This window comes from Aquarana catesbeiana, linkage group LG06 (assembly GCF_042186555.1).
Source record: "Aquarana catesbeiana isolate 2022-GZ linkage group LG06, ASM4218655v1, whole genome shotgun sequence".
Classification (NCBI taxonomy): Eukaryota; Metazoa; Chordata; class Amphibia; order Anura; family Ranidae; genus Aquarana; species Aquarana catesbeiana.
Window position 1 is genome coordinate 99,307,459 of NC_133329.1, and position 12,081 is coordinate 99,319,539.

The following is a 12,081-nucleotide window of genomic DNA, read 5'->3' on the forward strand; positions in this document are numbered from 1 at the left end:
TCGGATCCGGCCATTGTGCCATCTTAGTTAAAGGGAGCTCCAAAAAAATGTATAAAAAAAAGAGAGGGTACCTGCGTCCTAACAATATAATATAAAGAAATTTGAGTTGAGGCTACAATGGACTTTTATGGTACAATACAAACGCTCAGGATACACAAAATAGATAAAAAAGTTGAATTTTATTTAATTTACAACATCATGATAAAAACATACATGGTTTATTTGAAAGAAAGGAGAAAGGTAAGTAACTCTGTAGATTCACAGGTACGGTGACAGCTGATATTATCAATTCACGCTATAACAACTGTACATTAGCTTCTTCAAGAGCTTTTTTGCATATATATGGTGTTATAGAACAGAGATCATTATCGTACTACAAATAGAAAAAAAGACAAGCATTAATCATAACAATAAGACAGTTAAAATCATTAATAAAAATGGAGAAGTGCCAGCTAGTGCCAGCTTACAATAGAGGTGTTTGGAGGCCAGATTGTCTCCGATCACCTCTATGGTCTGGGAGACCAGAAGGGACAAGCATTTTCGTCCCCTCCCTCTTAGATTGTAAGCTCTAACGAGCAAGGCTCTCTGATTCCTACTGTTTCTAAAGTGTATTGTATTTGTACTGTCTACCCTCAAGTTGTAAAGTGCTGCGTAAACTGTCGCCGCTATATAAATACTGTATAATAATAATAATAATATTCCTCACTTCCGGTTAGGGCAGATATAAACACTGCCAATTTTTTTTTTGACATGAGATCAATGTTTTTGTTTTTTTTAATCTGATGCTTTCAAGTGTAGAGGAGCGATCTGGGTCTTATAGCTAAATTAAAAGGACAGTGTAAAAATATAATTCTTTAATTAAAAAAATAATAAAAACATTTTTTAAAGTGCCCCCATCCCCCTGTGCTCGTGCACAGAGGCAAATGCACACGCACATATGTAAACGGTGTTCGCACTACACTTGTGAGGTGAACATTATAGCGAGAGCAATAATTCCAGTGCTAGACCTCTTTGTAACTCTAAACTGGTTACCTGTAAATTTTTAAAGCGTCACCTATGGAGAATTAAAAGTATCGGAGATTGTCGCCATTCCACAAGTGTGCGCAATTTTAAAGTGTGTCTATTTACTTGGCATAGCATCATTTTTTATATTTTACCAATTAGGTTATAAATTGTGTTTTTTCACATTAAAGTTCATTAAAGTATATTTTTTCCCAAAAAAATGTGTTTGCACATATTCCGTATGACATAAAAAAAGTGCACCACCATTTCATTCTTTAGGACCTCTGGTAATATATATATATACAGTGGGGACGGAAAGTATTCAGACCCCCTTACATTTTTCACTCTTTGTTATATTGCAGCCATTTGCTAAAATCATTTAAGTTCATTTTTTTCCTAATTAATGTACACACAACACCCCATATTGACAGAAAAACACAGAATTGTTGACATTTTTGCTGATTTATTAAAAAAGAAAAACTGAAATATCACATGTTCCTAAGTATTCAGACCCTTTGCTCAGTATTTAGTAGAAGCACCATTTTGATCTAATACAGCCATGAGTCTTTTTGGGAAAGATGCAACAAGTTTTTCACACCTGGATTTGGGGATTCTCTGCCATTCCTCCTTGTAGATCCTCTCCAGTTCTGTCAGGTTGGATGGTAAACGTTGGTGGGCAGCCATTTTAGGTCTCTCCAGAGATGCTCAATTGCCTTTAAGTCAGGGCTCTGGCTGGGCCATTCAACAACAGTCACGGAGTTGTTGTGAAGCCACTCCTTCGTTATTTTAGCTGTGTGCTTAAGGTCATTGTCTTGTTAGAAGGTAAACCTTCAGCCCAGCCTGAGGTCCTGAGCACTCTGGAGAAGGTTTTCGTCCAGGATATCCCTGTATTTGGCCGCATTCATCTTTCTCTCAATTGCAACCAGTCGTCCTGTCCCTGCAGCTGAAAAACACCCCCACAGCATGATGCTGCCACCACCATGCTTCACTGTTGGGACTGTATTGGACAGGTGATGAGCAGTGCCTGCTTTTCTCCACACATACCGCTTAGAATTAAGGCCAAAAAGTTCTATATTGGTCTCAGACCAGAGAATCTTATTTCTCACCACCTTGGAGTCCTTCAGGTGTTTTTTTTAGCAAACTCCATGCGGGCTTTCATGTGTCTTGCACTGAGGAGAGGCTTCCATCGGGCCACTCTGTCATAAAGCCCCGACTGGTGGAGGGCTGCAGTGATGGTTGACTTTCTACAACTTTCTCCCATCTTCCCACTGCATCTCTGGAGCTCAGCCACAGTGATCTTTGGGTTCTTCATTACCTCTCTCACCAAGGCTCTTCTCCACCGATAGCTCAGTTTGGCCGGACGGCCAGCTCTAGGAATGGTTCTGGTGGTCCCAAACGTCTTCCATTTAAGGATTATGGAGGCCACTGTGCTCTTAGGACCCTTAGGTGTAGCAGAAATTTTTTTGTAACCTTGGCCAGATCTGTGCCTTGCCACAATTCTGTCTCTGAGCTCTTCAGGTAGTTCCTTTGACCTCATGGTTCTCATTTGCTCGGACATGCACTGTGAGTTGTAAGGTCTTATATAGACAGGTGTGTGGCTTTCCTAATCAAGTCCAATCAGTATAATCAAACACAGCTGGACTCAAATGAAGGTGTAGAACCATCTCAAGGATGATCAGAAGAAATGGACAGCACCTGAGTTAAATATATGAGTGTCTCAGCAAAGTGTCTGAATACTTAGGACCCTGTGATATTTCAGTTTTTCTTTTTTAATAAATCTGCAAAAATGTTAATAATTCTGTGTTTTTCTGTTAATATGGGGTGCTGTGTGTACATTAATGAGGAAAAAAAATAACAAAGAGTGAATAATTTAAGGGGGTCTGAATACTTTGTCGCCACTGTATATATATATATATATATATATATATATATATATATATATATATATATATATATATATATAAATAAAATGTTTGGAGGTTTTAAGTAATTTTTTAGCCAAAAAAATACAGATTTTTACATGTAGGAGAGAAGTGTCAGAATAGGCCTGGTCTTCAAGTGAATAAATCTTATGATAGACTATTTTTTAGTATCCCCAAATACAGATTCCACCCATTCACAGCATCTGCATGTGCGTTACACACTCCTGACCCCTGCACGCTGTGCATTACATACCACTGCAGCTGTGCTTGGTTGCCAGGAACTGAAGGGAGACCAGAGCAATGGGTAGGTGAGTATTGCTTAATGTTTATTCCCAGATGGGGTATTAAGCCAGGACGTTGGGCTGGGTCACTCACCAACTGCTAATATATCTTAAAACTCTTTTGGCTCTTAACCTGACTCAGGGGATGTTACAAAGTCAAACATAGAAGTCCTAAAGCAGATGTAAACCCTAACCGGATATTTGGTTTGCCAAAGCAGCGTGTGTCCTATTGAAATGCAATTTTTCTTTTAGAAGACACTGTTTCTGCCTTTTCTTTTTATCCTTTGTTACATGTCAATGCTTCTCATCTGCAGCCTTGTTGCAGCCATTTCATGTTCACATGCATTCCAGCGATGGCTGCACGGAATTTTTCAGGGCAAGTTACTTGATGGTAACAACAGTGGACAATGTTGTGGTAATGTGTGTAGAGATGGAAACTTGTAGTCTCCTTTGGATACCCATGTGATGGGGTTACAAAACAAGAACAGCGTTGGGAGGAAGAGATAGAGCTTCATGTCTTAATGAAAGGGGTCCTGCTTTGCCTTGAAATATTGCACTCTGTATCATGGTATTGTGATTCATTAAAGCGACTTTCTTAAATCTTCTCTTTGGTATGAGGATGAAATATCTTATGGAGGGATATTGGCATAGAGTTGCCACCCTATAAGAAGAATTGCCTTAAAATCGACCTTGGAGGTATTATTTGAATGAAAGCTGCAGATTTTAAAAGATCAAAGTGACATTTGAAATTACATGTCAAAAAATGTAATGAGATTAAATGATTGAGCTTAATTGATTTGGATCTACTTTAACTTCCTCCTACTGCATTCACTGTATATTAATTGCACTTCAAAACAAGACCTTTTTATCATGGAGAGCAGGAGAACTTTGGAACTCAGTTGCAAAGAATTCCCAAAGAGATACAATATGCTGATAAATGAGTTAAGATGGCAGCACCTACCCAAAACTGAAAGACTTTTCCTCTTACCCAGCCAGATTGTATGTAGTTTAGGTCAAGAGTATCAAAAATTTTCAGTATGGTAGCCACATACTGTATTTTAAAAATATACAGTGTTTCCCCTATTACATTAGGGTCTCCATCAGAGTTCCTCCTTACATCAGAGTCCCTCTTTCATTGGGGGTTGAAGCGGAGACCATAGGCAGCCCCTCCTGACCTTAATCTTCAATCTGTACACATTGTAGACATCCTATTACCCTAGCAGTGAGTCGGATTAAAATCTTTTAGCGTGTTGGATTTGACCCATGAGCTGTAGCTTAGAGACCTATGGTCTAGAGCAGGGGCCAGTTTACTGTCCTTCAAATTTTAGGAGGACCCAGTTGGAGAAGAAAATGTCCTGGCATCAGTGGGATTAAACAATGCCCCATGGTTGGTATTAGTGGGAGTAATAGTGCTTTAGCCATGCCCCTGACAATGTCAAACATATGATGAAACGTGTTTAGTGCTTAACGTATTCTCACCTTGTAGAGTGGCTGCTGGCCGGAAGGACTCTGTTGCCGACATTTTGCTTGCTACAGCTTTTATGATATAGAGACGCGTGTGATTTTCTTCTGAAATGTGAGTGAACTATGTTATGCTTTTAATAAACTTTTACAAGTACTTACTACACTATGAGCTTTTATGTTATATATGCCCCCTTATATTGAGAGTGGAGTTGAGGAGCTGAGGATAGTCTGTCCAATCAGTGTGGGTCCATTTGGGGTTTAACCCCTAAAGTGCTCTGGCTTTTCATTCATTTGAAAGCCAATAGCCTCTGGTAAGCAGCCACCTTCACCTTCACTTCTATTGGACATTTGGGGAGCCCTTTCTTCTTGTCATCTCTTTTGGAGTCATTTTGGAAAGCACAATACTTTTTGCACATTTGTGGACTTTTAATTTTTTATATACACATTATAATGCATGGAATTGTTAGAGGACTGTCTTAGGTTAATTTATTTCTTTTGTATTTACATTTCTATGTGTTTGTGATAAGCACTGCACTTTGTATGAATTATATAGAGTAGGTCGGTATCTGTTGACCTGTGCTAGCAGCTGTCTTCAGTTTTATTTTATCTAGCGCAGATTTTCACAGAGCTATATTAATAGTGCCCCATCATTGATATCAATAGGAGGAATAGTGCCCCTTCATTGGTGTAAATGGAAGGAATGGTGCCCCATCATTGGTGTCAGTGGGATGAATACTGCTCCATCATTAGAGTCAGTCGAGGAATAGTGCCCCATCATTTGTGTCAGTGGGAGGTACAGTATCCCATCATTGGTGTCAATGGGGGGAATAGCATGCCACAGTGTCAGTGAGAGGACTAGTGCCCCTATGTCAGTGTCAGTGGCGGGAACTATACAGGCAGGAACTATGCCCCACTGTTGCTGACAGTGGAGGGAATAATGCCCCAAGGGCCAGATAAAAGCACGCAAAGGGCCGCGTCCATTCCCTGGGCCACAGTTTGGAGACCACTGGTGTAGAAGATGAAGTCTTGATCAGAAGGTGGGCCCATCCAACCCAAGAGAGAATCAACATTTAGTACAGGATCAACTAGAAAAAGGTAGGATAAATTTAGGGATACTTGGGCAGGTTGGTTGTGTTACTCTACTGAGATACCTGTGACATAAATGTTTGTCGATACGGCGAAACTCCACACCTATTATCCCCAAGTACCATTATTAAAGATTATTTAAAGACATAACCCCCGGTTTTACCCTAAGTGTAGGTTTCTCTTCCCGTTTCCTTTTTTTTTTTTTTTTTTTTTGTGCTTTTTTTAAATTTTTTTTTTTTAATCTGGTTATCACAATAGCTTGGATAAACCTTGCTACAGTTATTACATTGGGTGTCTTGATGTCTGTGTGCTAGTGCTTTAGCTGGTATTTATACTACAGTGTATTTGTATTCCATGTGCCTTTTCCTGTAAGGTTGTATACAGTCTATTTTTCATGGAAGTGGCGTCCACAATGTTTTTGTTGCATTGTCCTTTTTTTGTTTGGTAAAACTTTAAAAAAACATGATTCTTAAAAAAAAAAAAAAGAAAAAAGAAAAATAGGTAGACAGTCTACCAACAAAAATGGGGAAGGTTGGGTTCAACAACAGCTATGTGACGTTATGGTTATTTCAGTTTTAGACACAAGGGCAGACATACCATTTATGTAGGCTGTGCAGCTATACAAGGGTCCTTTGGTGGCTCTGTCTACAACCTCTTAGATAACAACAAATGTAACAGGTTACTATTGTTTTACTTTAAGATAACATTTTCTGTAGCATTTTCTGGCTAACATACACTATATTACCAAAAGTATTGGGGTGCCTGCATTTCCACACACATGAACTTTAATGGCACCCCAGTCTTAGTCCGTAGGGTTCAATATTGAGTTGGCCCACCCTTTGCAGCTATAACAGCTTCAACTCTTCCAGGAAGGCTGTCCACAAGGTTTAGGAGTGTGTCTATGGGAATGTTTGACCCTTCTTCCAGAAGTGCATTTGTGAGGTCAAGCACTGATGTGGACGGGAAGCCTTGGCTAGCAGTCTTCACTCTAATTTATCCCTAAGGTGTTCTCTCGGGTTGAGGTCAGGACTCTGTGCAGGCCAGTCAAGTTCCTTCACCCCAAACTCGCTCATCATGTCTTTATGGACCTTGCTTTGTGCACTGGTGCACAGTCATGTTGGAACAGGAAGGGGCCATCCCCAAACTGTTCCCACAAAGTTGGGAGCATGGAATTGTCCAAAATGTCTTAGTATGCTAATGCTTTATGAGTTTCCTTCACTGGAACTAAGGGGCCAAGCCCAACCTATGAAAAACAACCCCACACCATAATCCCCCCTCCACCAAATGATTTGGACCAGTGCACAAAGCAAGGTCCATAAAGACATGGATGAGCAAGTTTGGGGTGGAGGAACTTGACTGGCCTGCACCTCAACCCGACAGAACCCCTTTGGGACGAATTAGCGAGAAGACCACGAGCCAGGCCTTCTTGTCCAACCTCAGTGCCTGACCTCACACATGCACTTCTGGAATAATGGTCAAACATTCCCATAGACACACTCCTAAACCTTGTGGACAGCCTTCTCAGAAGAGTTGAATCTGTTATAGCTACAAAGGGTGGAACAACTCAATTTTGAACCCTACGGACTAATGCCCCGTACACACGGTCAGATTTTCCGACGGAAAATGTGTGATAGGACCTTGTTGTCGGAAATTCCGACCATGTGTAGGCTCCATCACACATTTTCCATTGGATTTTCCGACACACAAAGTTTGAGAGCAGGCTATAAAATTTTCCGACAACAAAATCCGTTGTCGGAAATTCCGATCGTGTGTACACAAATCCGACGCACAAAGTGCCACGCATGCTCAGAATAAATAAAGAGATGAAAGCTATTGGCTACTGCCCCGTTTAGAGTCCTGACATACGTGTTTTACGTCACCGCGTTCAGAACGATCAGATTTTCCGACAACTTTGTGTGACCGTGTGTATGCAAGACAAATTTGAGCCAACATCCGTCGGAAAAAATCCTAGGATTTTGTTGTCGGAATGTCCGATCAATGTCCGACCGTGTGTACAGGGCATAAGACTGGGATCCCATTAAAGCTCATGTGCGTGGAAAGGCAGGCGTTCCAATACTTTAGGTAATATCGTGTATTTAGGCGCCTACACTCTGAAAGCACTTTGCTGAGCAGTTCAATATAAAATATTTGGAGTCTGTTGGGTATACAGCCACACCCAAACAATGCAGACAGCGGACACTCTTGATTCATTAATAGGGTACATGCACACTGACGTATATAAGTGTCAAATATGCCTAGCATAAAAAAACTCCCGTGCCCAAGGAGCTGCAGGTGGGGCGTACAGCCTGTCATAGAATGAACTGTATTGCATTCTGTAAAATACGCCATACGGTCATGTGTGGGTAAATGCCGATAAAATCAAGCATCACGTATATATGAGTACAGGGTGTACAGCCATTGATTTCTGTACCCCCACGCCTGCAGCTCCCCAGGTGCGATAAAACAGAGTTTTTATGCCTATTTATGTATGTGTGCATGAGGCCTTAGAATGACTTGACTTCTTTGTGGCATGAATTCAGGCAGTTTCTGGAATTGTTTCTTGGGAATCGGCTAGATTAGTCACATCACACAGTTCCTGCAAATTTGTTGGCCACAGACTCTTATCGTGAACCACCTGTTCCAATTCATCCCAAAGGATTCAAGCTGTGTATGCCAAATCCTGACCCTACCATCTGCATGCCACAGCAGAAAGTTGTATTCATAACAGGCAAACGGCTTCCTAATTTTTAAAACCAAGCTTGTTGTTGTTGTTGAACCCCCTTTTCCTCAGAGCCCTCTAATACATATGACGTTCTGTCTGGTCATGTGACATCATGGGTCCTCTTCTCCTTCGTTGTCCTCCTGCGGTGGGCACTCCAGAGTAGTGGTAACCTACTTATTGCTCCCTGCAGCATTCCTCTGTGAGCCAAGACTGGCTTGATGATACATCCACCAGTGGGCGGGTCCTTGACACCCTGGGCTCAGGAAGAAAGATGAGTCTGCTGGGGACAACCGCACAGAAAGGGTGAGTATTTCAGTGAAAGTTTGAGCTGGGCAGTGCATTTTATAATAAAAACAAAGCAAGACTTGGGCTTTAATTGACTATTATTAGTCATTGTGACCCTTTTGCCTCATTTTCCCAATCTTACCCGACAGAAGTGGATCCCTGCATGGTCTTCTGCTGCCAAAGCCCTCGCTCTTCCAGGTTCAATACATGCATTTACAGGTGCCATACTGCTTTAAAGTGAAATTAAAGCCAAAACCAAAAATGTAATATATTGCAGCTTACCAATCAATAGGTGTGGTGGCTGCATTCATTTTCTTTTTTTAGGCCTTTTCCCCCCTCTGTTTTCACCTGTTGATCTTGCCAGTAACACCCCTCCTATATTAGAGTGCCCCCTATCTGGATGAAGGAGTGCAGGGGACACATTTGGACAGCAGAACTGTTAATCTTGAGGAGGGGGAGTGTTGGATGTACTAGCAGATTTAGATACACTAATGCCCCGTACACACGGTCGGACTTTGTTCGGACATTCCGACAACAAAATCCTAGGATTTTTTCCGACGGATGTTGGCTCAAACTTGTCTTGCATACACACGGTCACACAAAGTTGTCGGAAAATCCGATCGTTCTAAACGCGGTGACGTAAAACACGTACGTCGGGACTATAAACGGGGCAGTGGCCAATAGCTTTCATCTCTTTATTTATTCTGAGCATGCGTGGCACTTTGTCCGTCGGATTTGTGTACACACGATCGATAAAATCGGATTTTGTTGTCGGAAAATTTTATCTCCTGCTCTCCAACTTTGTGTGTCGGAAAATCCGATGGAAAATGTCCGATGGAGCCCACACACGGTCGGAATTTCCGACAACACGCTCCGATCGGACATTTTCCATCGGAAAATCCGACCGTGTGTACGGGGCATAACAAACTGAAGTCAGACTCCACCTCACACTCTATAATCAGTTACAACAACATTTTTTTTATCCTTTTGGGATAACGTTTTTGCATAAATGAATAAAAGCTAATCATTGTAAGCACCCCTTTCAGTGCTAAATGGTTTGTCTCACCCCTGTAACTGCTACATCTGGAAGAGAACTTGAAAAATAACAGACTTACTGGCCAGATTACCAGGTGAAAACAAGGGAAAGAAAGCCTTAAAAAGAAAATGAATGCAGTCATCATATCTAAGAACTGGTAAGCTGCAATATAATAAATGCTTACTTTTGGGTTCAATACTGCTTTATGAACAGCTGTAGTCCTCCTATCAGCACTAACAAGTCTGGAATCATGGTCTGACCTCTCTTGTTAATGTTTTTCTCCCTCTGTTTTTATTGTGCCAGTCCTTGCAAACTCTGGAAACCGCAGAGGCTACAAGGCACGGGCGTACATACAGGGGTCACAAGGGTCACCTTTGCGACCCAGCATGCAGAGGTATCGATCCCTCCATGCAGCCACTGAACCCACTTCTCTCATCCGCAGACATTTAGTGGCTGCTGGAGAGAAATGGAGGGCATTGGCTCCTCCATAATCCGCTCCCGCTGCCCCCTTATCCCTGTCTTGCTGCCCTGGAGATCCTGTGTGCTTCCCTGCCCCCCCCCGCAGCCAGTGAGAGGGGGAATCAGTGCCATTGGTGCCTATCAGTGCAGCCTCAACAGTGCCCATCAGTACACGCTATAATGATACATTAATTTGGGTTCAGTGTGGCATGACCGTGAAATTGTCATTGAGCTAAAGCTGAAAATTGGCCTGGGCAGAAAGGCGGTGAAAGTGCCCAGTATTGAAGTGGTTAATGGTCCTGTAATCTATTTTTCATGAAGTTATTTCTTACTGGGTTGTTTGTTCTGTATCCTCTGTCAGTTCCCAAACCTCTCGTATGTTTGGAACAAGCAGTGCACATTAGTTACGGTCATGCACACTACAAATCCCATAGTCCATAGTCCCTAGTCCAGTGATGGCGAACCTTGGCACCCCAGATGGTGCCAAGGTTCACCATCACTGCCCTAGTCCATCTTGGGAGCATGCAAGAAAGGGTGGTTACGTTCCTTCATACATTGGGACCATGGAGAACAAACATAGCCACCCTCTATCAGGAAATTGGATCACAGCAGCAAAAAAAGGAATGTGGATTTTCAGAGTCTAAGAGAAATAGAAGGAACTTTTTTGAGTTAAGAATAAAAACTCACATAGATTTTTTATTTTTAAACCATAGTTTTGTGTCGCTTTAAAGTCATGGAGATCACACATCTTTCACAATCGATTGTTTATAACAACTGAAAATTTTAAAGTGGTTGTGAACCCTTACATATTCCCAGTGAAGCGACTGGACTCAGGTGATACATAGAGATGAAACAAATCCCCCTACATAAGTTGTACCTGTTTATCCGCAGTCTTCTCTTCTCTACAACTGTTCAAAGTCCAGAATTTATAAAGCTGTCAGAAATCAGGGACGGGGTGCTGAAGTTACAGCTCTGATCGCTGATTTGAGGGAAGGGACATACCCCCTACACATAGCACACAGGAATAGAGCTGAGGCTGTCAGTCACGAGCTGTGTGCTGGAGCTCCCTCCCCTGTCACCTTTTTTCTTTTGGTGTCAGGAAAACATATCAGAAGTGATTCATGCTGATAGCAGAGGATTGAGGCAGTGGATAGAAATGACACTTAGGGGTAGATTTACTAAAACTGGAATACTCAGAATCTGGTGCAGCTGTGCTTGGTAGGCAATCAGCTTCTAACTTCAGCTTGTTTAATTAAAGGGTAACTCCACTTTCGTGGGGAAAAAAATAGCAAATAAAGAAAAAATAATATAGCGTGTACAATTGCGAAACAAGTCATTGAATGTTATTAAAAATTACCTTTCCATTTCATTCTGCAGCCCCTGTAATTTTCTATAAATGCAATGCAATATGGCTACATGGAGTTGTTCTGTACACAGAGTGTGTACTGACCACTCCCCAGAAACATCATTTCCTGCTTGTGTGTTTGGCTCACCAATTTTCTCAGAAGTCTGCCTTGGATACAAGTCAGATTTCAAGCATCCCCTGCAACAAAAATTTCATTTTTGGTGAGATATTTCCAATAGGAACACGTCTAAAGGGATGCAGGCCCGGCAGCTTTCCTCATTGCTGCCACAGCTGACTGATAATTATAAAACCATTCCCATTAGACCTACTCAGCACAGAGGCACAGACAAACACACAAGGATTTCTTCAGACTAACAAAAGTAGAAATCTGCAACAATGGTTGTTATAATCCTTACAATGTACACAGATCACCCTGGGGGGGGTTTGGTTTCTATGCAGAGTTGCACTGGATTTTGCAC